The sequence below is a fragment of the Macrobrachium nipponense genome, chromosome 6 (assembly GCF_015104395.2).
Source record: "Macrobrachium nipponense isolate FS-2020 chromosome 6, ASM1510439v2, whole genome shotgun sequence".
Taxonomy (NCBI): Eukaryota; Metazoa; Arthropoda; class Malacostraca; order Decapoda; family Palaemonidae; genus Macrobrachium; species Macrobrachium nipponense.
Genome location: NC_061108.1, coordinates 74,798,840 through 74,806,339, shown reverse-complemented (window position 1 = coordinate 74,806,339; position 7,500 = coordinate 74,798,840). Strand labels below are relative to the sequence as shown.

General features: G+C 47.2%; 1 long non-coding RNA gene across 1 annotated transcript in view; it reads left to right on the top strand.

The window, feature by feature from the left end:
• LOC135216115 (uncharacterized) overlaps positions 1-760 on the top strand; it is a 921-nt gene extending 161 nt beyond the window's left edge. The window contains exons 1-2 of the long non-coding RNA XR_010314816.1: positions 1-312; positions 594-760. The exon at positions 1-312 is cut by the window's left edge and continues 161 nt beyond it. This is a non-coding gene — a long non-coding RNA (uncharacterized LOC135216115). The remainder of the gene's footprint in view (positions 313-593) is intronic.
• Positions 761-7,500: the final 6,740 nt, after the last annotated feature.

Here is a 7,500-nt window from a genome sequence, read left to right as displayed (position 1 = left end):
GCAGGTCACGAGTAGCTAGGCTTCGAGATGGATTTTAGGGACTTCTACAATAAGACCTATTTTCCTTCCCAATTTGCTGGCGTTGTGTTTACCACCTTTCAGGCAATGCTCGAGGCGGTTTTTGGAAGCCCCGTGATTCGAAAGCAAGGATATCGCTCTCAGTCGGCTGCGAGACGTGATCTCGGACAGAGGTCAAATTGCCAGCCTCCCAAAATTAGGCCTACCCACGTCGTGCTGGTGGACACGGACCCCAGACCTGAACAGAGGTCGGACCGCATTCTTCTACAAGGATACACAGAATATTGCATAAAGGTACGTCTGAAAGTGTAAACTTCAACCCAGCACCTTTTACTACCATACGACTCTTGCTAAATTCATTTCCAATTCTTATTTTTACCCCTTCTACATCAGAAGCCCTTTGTCCTCATCGGGCCACGTGCTCCCCTTTGTGACTTGTTAAAGACCTAGTTTTCGTGCATACCTCAGTGAACCATTCGAGTTTACCTTCCCCAATGTTAGAGAATTAATCAGCCTTAATCAAAGCAAGAAGTCATTTTTCCTTTTATGTCGTTTAATCTGGGATTCTTTTCCAGATTCCATGAGTCACGTGCCGTCTCTCTGCTCGCAAGTGTGCATTAACCCAAGTGAATGAAATCAGCTTGAATTGAATGAGACTATAAGCCCCAACGTGGGGGCCCATATCATTTAACTTTTCTCCAGGCCAGCACGGGCCTTTTTGTAAATAAATAGTTTAAAGTAACGAGCTGAGTTTTCTGGCGACCTTCCCCTAAAGAAAGTTTACGGTAAGTTCAAGCAATTCCCTCTTGAAATCCCTAAATTACTTCCGTTTACGTATCTAGTCTCTCACAAGGCCCTATATACGTAATATTGGCGACCTCGCCGAGGATCGAATCCGGGCTTGCTTAAAAAGCTTGTAAATCGCGTTATCTGTTGTAAAACGTAAACTGTAAATTATTTTACAAAACGTAAATCAAGCACACTTGCAGGGAAAGAAGACACACTGACTCACGGTAAGGTATTCCATTCATTAATATGATTATTCTATAACTAATGTTAGCTTAAGGTACGTTTAAGTATTTTTATTGTAGAAGTGTTTAAAAGAGCGTAGGTAGAAATCTTATTATTGTAACGGCGAAACGCCGCCAGAGCTTTATTTTAGCGGCGAGCAAACAATCTGCCCCGCGAATTTTTCTGTTACTTTGTGCTGTCCTCGTAGGAGCTCTCACGAACACGTGTGCAGATAGATGCCAGAAAGGACCAGATCAAACTAGGAAGTGCTTTGCCAGGGTTTATTGCTGTATGAGAAAGCCTAGCTAGTTAGGAGTGTTTTACTAATAGTTACGGCAAAAGAAGTGTACAATTCTTTTGTCTGTGATATGTTAGGTATTCATTTTTAACTTAGTTTTCATTCCAAGTGTTGGTAACCGCTTACCTCTCGGCTAATTCAGCTTCGCGCTCTCTCGGCCTGCGCGGTCTCAACCAACCTTCGTCTCATTCACAGCGGCAGCCATGTTTGTTCCTTTTTCAACATTATGTAAACCAATTTAAGCAAAGTAACGTAAGTCTCAAAGTTTTAAACGTAAATAATATCGATCTTGGTACTAGTATCTATCGTCCTGCCAGAAAAATTAACGTAATTCGCCTTGAATAAGAAAGTAGTATTTTGTGTTGTAAATTGCCTTCGCATTTACAGAGAATCAGCTGATTTCGCCCCGCGCTGGTCAGTCTCCTCACATGTTTCACCTCGCATCGCTCACTCGCGCGCTGAGCGAAGTTTCATTTCACTTCGCACTTAACGTAACCTCATTTACAATTGTTTGCTAACATCGTTTTAAAATCCTTACCGTCATTTCACTGTTCACGGGGACCTAGTAATCTTACATAAAGTTAACGTAAATCTCAAGTAGAGTAAATCACAAGAATTGTTAACGTAAAACGCGTCTTTGTAAATTTCACATTGAAACGCAAATCATTTCGTAAGCGCGAGCCGCTACATTAACGTAAAATCGTTCACCACGAGCGCGTTATCATTTTCATAAAACGTTATCCAAAAGCAATTCTTTCATTAAAAAACGTTAAACGTAAGTAAATCATTTAACGCAAGTTGCGTCATATTAAACTAACATTAGTAGTTCAATTCAAATATAAGGGAGTTCATTCATATATCATTTTTCACCCTCTCCGAGAGAGAGAGAGAGAGAGAGAAAACCAGAACACAGTATTCACGAAGCCAAGAGTACTACATCTTACCATTAATTATAGCATGCCGAATTAACCTTATTTTAGTCTCTTGTGTCTTTCATTTACACAGCGTGATACGTACGCGCATGTGTCCATTGCAGTTTGCAAGCATTTATTTATTTCATTTACCGAGTACTTCAGCGAGTGACTGAGCATTTCTAAAATTTCCATTACCTGTCGTTGCCCGAGTGGTCTTTTCATTTTCTTTATCACGAAAGACTTGCGTATACCGCAAGCACAATTCGCACAGTGTGCCACGCCAATTCATTACTTCCAGACAGGGAAGTCGTTACCAGTTTAGGACTGGCCACCACCAGTGCACGTCAGGTCTTATCATTTTACAGTGCCACTAATTCTTGACTCTGTTCACCGACTGGCCGCTGAAGTACTCCCACCTTTTACTTTCTCTCCTCCACCATTACACTCTGCCCCGAACAGAGTGCCATTTCACTTCGGTATACTTGGGTATACTGCATGTAGTGTCCGGGACACACCAGCACGATACCAGTGCTCCCAGGAACGCCTCCTTATAAGTGCCATTGCACCTGTACAGGCCGTACAGGTAGCCATTAAACCTGCGTGTCCGTCCTTACGGAACGCCCCAGTAATTAGTGTGTCCATGTACAAGGGTCAGTGATCCTTCGGAACACTCAACAAAGGGAACGCCTCCCGAAGCGCCGCAATACCAGCACTACCAGTGCTCAAAGGAACGCCTCCTCATAAGTGCCATTGCACCTGTACCAGGCCGTACAAAGTAGCCATTGGCCGTACGTGGTTCTACCTGCGTGTCCGTCCTGCGGAACGCCCCTTAGTGTGACGTGCGCCGCACACTCCATTTGAGTTGTCCGCCTCATCAGAAGGTGCCACTCCCCAAAGTGCCACAGAGCACCCAGTCCTTTAAGATTTTTTTTCATCCAAGCCTCCACTGCAGCCTAAGGAAATGGCTTCTGCTGCCCAACCACATATATCCATGGAGCTGGAAAGGCTCCAGACCCTCATGGCTCTGGGCACGAACGCCGGTTACACTGGGCAGGAACTCACCCAGTGGGTGAAGGGGCAGGTGGATGATCTGCTCCTGCAAGAGAGAGCCGCCAGAGAAGCAGAGAGGAAGGGAAAAGAAGCAGAGAGGAAGGCAAGGGAAGAAGAGAGGAAGCATGAGCTAGCTCTCAAGGAGAAGGAGCTCGAGGTGGAGAAGGCACGACAGGTGAACGCCGAAGCCCTAGCCATGCAGCCTGCTCCCAGCCCCACGCCTACAGTGTCGTCCAACCCTATTGCGAGCATTAACGCTCTCATCCCGAAGTGGACTGAGGATGAGCCCGAGGCATGGCTGGAAGAAGTAGAAGCCCTATTCGGAAACTACCCTACCACTGAGATAGAGAGGGCCGCCCTGCTTGCCAAGCACCTGGACGGCAAGGCTAAGAATGCCTCCGCTCACTGGATCAGGGTCAGCGAGGGACCTGGTGGAAGTTCGCCGGGTCATTACAAAGGCCTATGAAATCACCCCGGAGAGGTGGAGGCAGCGTTTCAGAGGTCAGGCAAAGGAAGTTGGTTGGGCCGGGGTGGGGAGATTACTCCTACCACAAAACCCAACCCAAGCCACGGGAAGCGCTGGCTCGAGGCCATGTCGTGCACCGAGTTCCAGGACCTGTTTTAACAGGATCATGCTGGAAGACCTCTACCAGTGTGTACCTGGGCCACTCGCAGTGCACCTTAACGACAAGCAACCCAAGACACTTGCGGAGCTTGTCGCCTGGCTGACGACTGGGAGACCTTCAACCCCTCTCACAGCACCGCCCACCGACGCATAGTGCCACCCCGGTCATCTCTCTGGATCCACTCGGCCAAAGGACGCCCACCAAGGACACCCACGGACTTGCAACGTTTGCAAGAAAGTGGGTCACCTCGCAGCAGAGTGCCGCCTCAAGAGCGCTGAGAGCCACAAACCCCCTCAGAACCCTCCTAGGCCACCGAACGGTGCCTCAGCCTCCTCTCAAGACCAATCAGATGCCTTCCGGTAGACCAGCCCAGCAGAGGGACTCCTGCAGAGCCTGTGGGGCTACAGGGCACTACTCCCTGGATATCCCGGGTGCCAAGCACGTGCCTTCGACCCGGCACGCCACCTGATTAGTGCCACAACCCCCTCGGTGGCCGTTATGCCCGAGTCCAGGTCTCACCCTGAGCGGTGTGGACCTCTTCAGTCACAGTGGCACCCTGGATGGCTCTACCCTACCTGTGACTCTGCCAGTTAACGGTAGATACCGGCTCGATCGTGGTCTTATAGACCGGGACCAAGTGCCAGCCAGTGCCACAGTTGACGAGCACATCAGGTGGGCCATGACTTGGGTCGAAGGGCAGTCCAAGACCGTTCCCACAGTCGTCCTGCAGGTCACCACTCCTTGGTGCACCAAACCTCACCGCCTAGGTGTGGGTACGTAACGATTCGGCATGGAGTAGGTTTCCTAGTTGGGACGGGACCTCTCTGGGGATGTCCCTCCCCCACACCACTCCAGGGCCAAGCTACCTCACCACCTCAAATCACGGCCAGAGAGGACTCTTCACCTGTGCCAGAGCACACTGCCAGCCTTGGTGACTCCACAGATTCGCAACCTGTGGGGCCATCTCGGTCTTATCATCCAGTGCCACGGAAGAGGTTCTGGAACACGTTCTGCCGGGACTGTGGCCGCAAGGGTCACATGTCTGCCAACTATGGAGGGTGCGCAAACCACCATATTCCGGCCATCGCAATGGCCGTCACCAATCCTTCCTCTCTAGGACCCCCAGCTAAGGGCCCTATAACCGTCGCACCCCCCCAAAGCCATTATCAGCCAAGCCACGTCAGAGCCTACGACGACTCTGGCGCTCAAATCTCCCTGATACGGGAAGACAGAATCCCCCGAGGGGCTACCGTCGATAGACGACAACTAATCACCATCGAAGGTATCAACCATATCAAGCTGATCCTTCCAACCGTGCAATTGAGAGTCACCCGACCTCATTTCTCCAAAGTTTGTACCCTTGCAGTTGCAAGCTACATCCCAGGAGGTTACGACCTCCTCCTAGGCAAGACATGAAGTCTCCCTCAAAATTCAAAAAGGTCTAGGGGTCCTAGCCCCACCACAAACACTACTAACAAAGAGCCACATGCTCTCCTTGACACCTGTGCCCCCCGAGGTACAGTGTCGCATTCATTTGCAGAATGATCCTGGCACCTACCCAGAGAAGGTAGCCAGCCTGATCTCTGCCAGTAGAACTAACCCTCTAACCCCTAGAAATTGTGATACTAACACTCATGTAAATGTCATAACTACCTCATTGCATTTCCCTCCTGGTAATTCAACCACTCATCATCCCCAACGCATCATTACCTCTCATTATGTATTTTAACAGTTCCGTCGCTGAACTACTGCTGTGCGTACCACACTCTGGAATGATTGCGTCTTCATTTAACTGTATTGAGTAGGTTAGGCTAATGATTTAGTACCAGGGCATTAGGTTAGTAGCAAGTAGAATTTTCAAGTAACCTTATCTAGGGGTAGAGTAGACTGTCGTCACAAGACAACCTGTAGTTGTTTATTAGGCTAGACTACATCACTATATTAAGTTAGTACACTTAGCATCTTTGCCTATAAGTTAGGTAGGCCATTGTAGTCAGCCGTATCGCTGCTCAAAAAACTTCAAGTTAGAGTAGGAGAACTGGGTTGTCGAGGCGATCAACTTATTTAAGCCAAGACCTTCACGCCCGAAAGGGAGTGAATGCCTTCTTAACAGGGGGAGCTGCTACGTTTATAGAACGCCTCGCCTTCCCAGCAGAGTTTTAGTTTTGTTTAATTATAAAAGTAGCAGCCATGCCGTCTCTTGAAGCTACTGTTGTTGGGAGAGTGGGGATGTCGTAGGAATGATATTTCCGGTCTGACGGAAGCTTAGGGTAAGAGAGGCAGGTCACAAGAGTAGCTAGGCTTCGAGATGGATTTTAGGGACTCTACAATAAGACCTCCTATTTTCCTTCCCAATTTGCTGGCGTTGTGTTTACCACCTTTCAGGCAATGCTCGAGGGGGTTTTTGGAAGCCCGTGATTCGAAAGCAAGGAGTATCGCTCTCAGTCGGCCGCGAGACCTGATCTCGGACAGAGGTCAAATTGCCAGCCTCCCAAAATTAGGCCTACCCACGTCGTGCTGGTGGACACGGACCCCGCCCAACCTGAACAGAGGTCGGACCGCATTCTTCTACAAGGATACACAGAATATGCATAAAGGACGTCTGAAAGTGTAAACTTCAACCCAGCACCTTTTACTACCATACGACTCTTGCTAAATTCATTTCCAATTCTTATTTTTACCCCTTCTACATCAGAAGCCCTTTGTCCTCATCGGGCCCACGTGCTCCCCTTTGTGACTTGTTAAAGAGCCTAGTTTTCGTGCATACCTCAGTGAACCATTCGAGTTTACCTTCCCCAATGTTAGAGAATTAATCAGCCTTAATCAAAGCAAGAAGTCATTTTTCCTTTTATGTCGTTTAATCTGGGATTCTTTTCCAGATTCCATGAGTCACGTGCCGTCTCTCTGCTCGCAAGTGTGCATTAACCCAAGTGAATGAAATCAGCTTGAATTGAATGAGACTATAAGCCCCAACGTGGGGCCCATATCATTTAAAACTTTTCTCCAGGCCAGCACGGGCCTTTTTGTAATAAATAGTTTAAAGTAACGAGCTGAGTTTTTCTGGCGACCTTCCCCCTAAAGAAAGTTTACGGTAAGTTCAAGCAATTCCCTCTTGAAATCCCTAAATTACTTCCGTTTACGTATCTAGTCTCTCACAAGGCCCTATATACGTAATAATATATATATATTATATATATATATATATATATATATATGAAATTCAAAAAAAAGGCCATGTAAGCCTAGATAACAAATTAGCTTACAAAACCTCATTTGGAATCATGGAAAGGAAACCATGTAAGCTCATTTCGTGAAGCCAACTTTCATTTCAATACACAAATTAATTACAAAATCTAGATTTCTTATTAAACATAATTTTCCGTATTTTCTTCTTCGCATCAACGTCACTGAAACAAATAATGATATTTCCTTTACACCTTATTAGGCTTGTAAATTCCCTCTGTCTTTTCCAGGGTATCGTCCATCATAAGGAAAAATAAATCTACAATGAATACGACATAAAATAAAATGCAAATGAAAACGAGGAACAATATGGAGTAATATCGTACACGTCATGCAATTC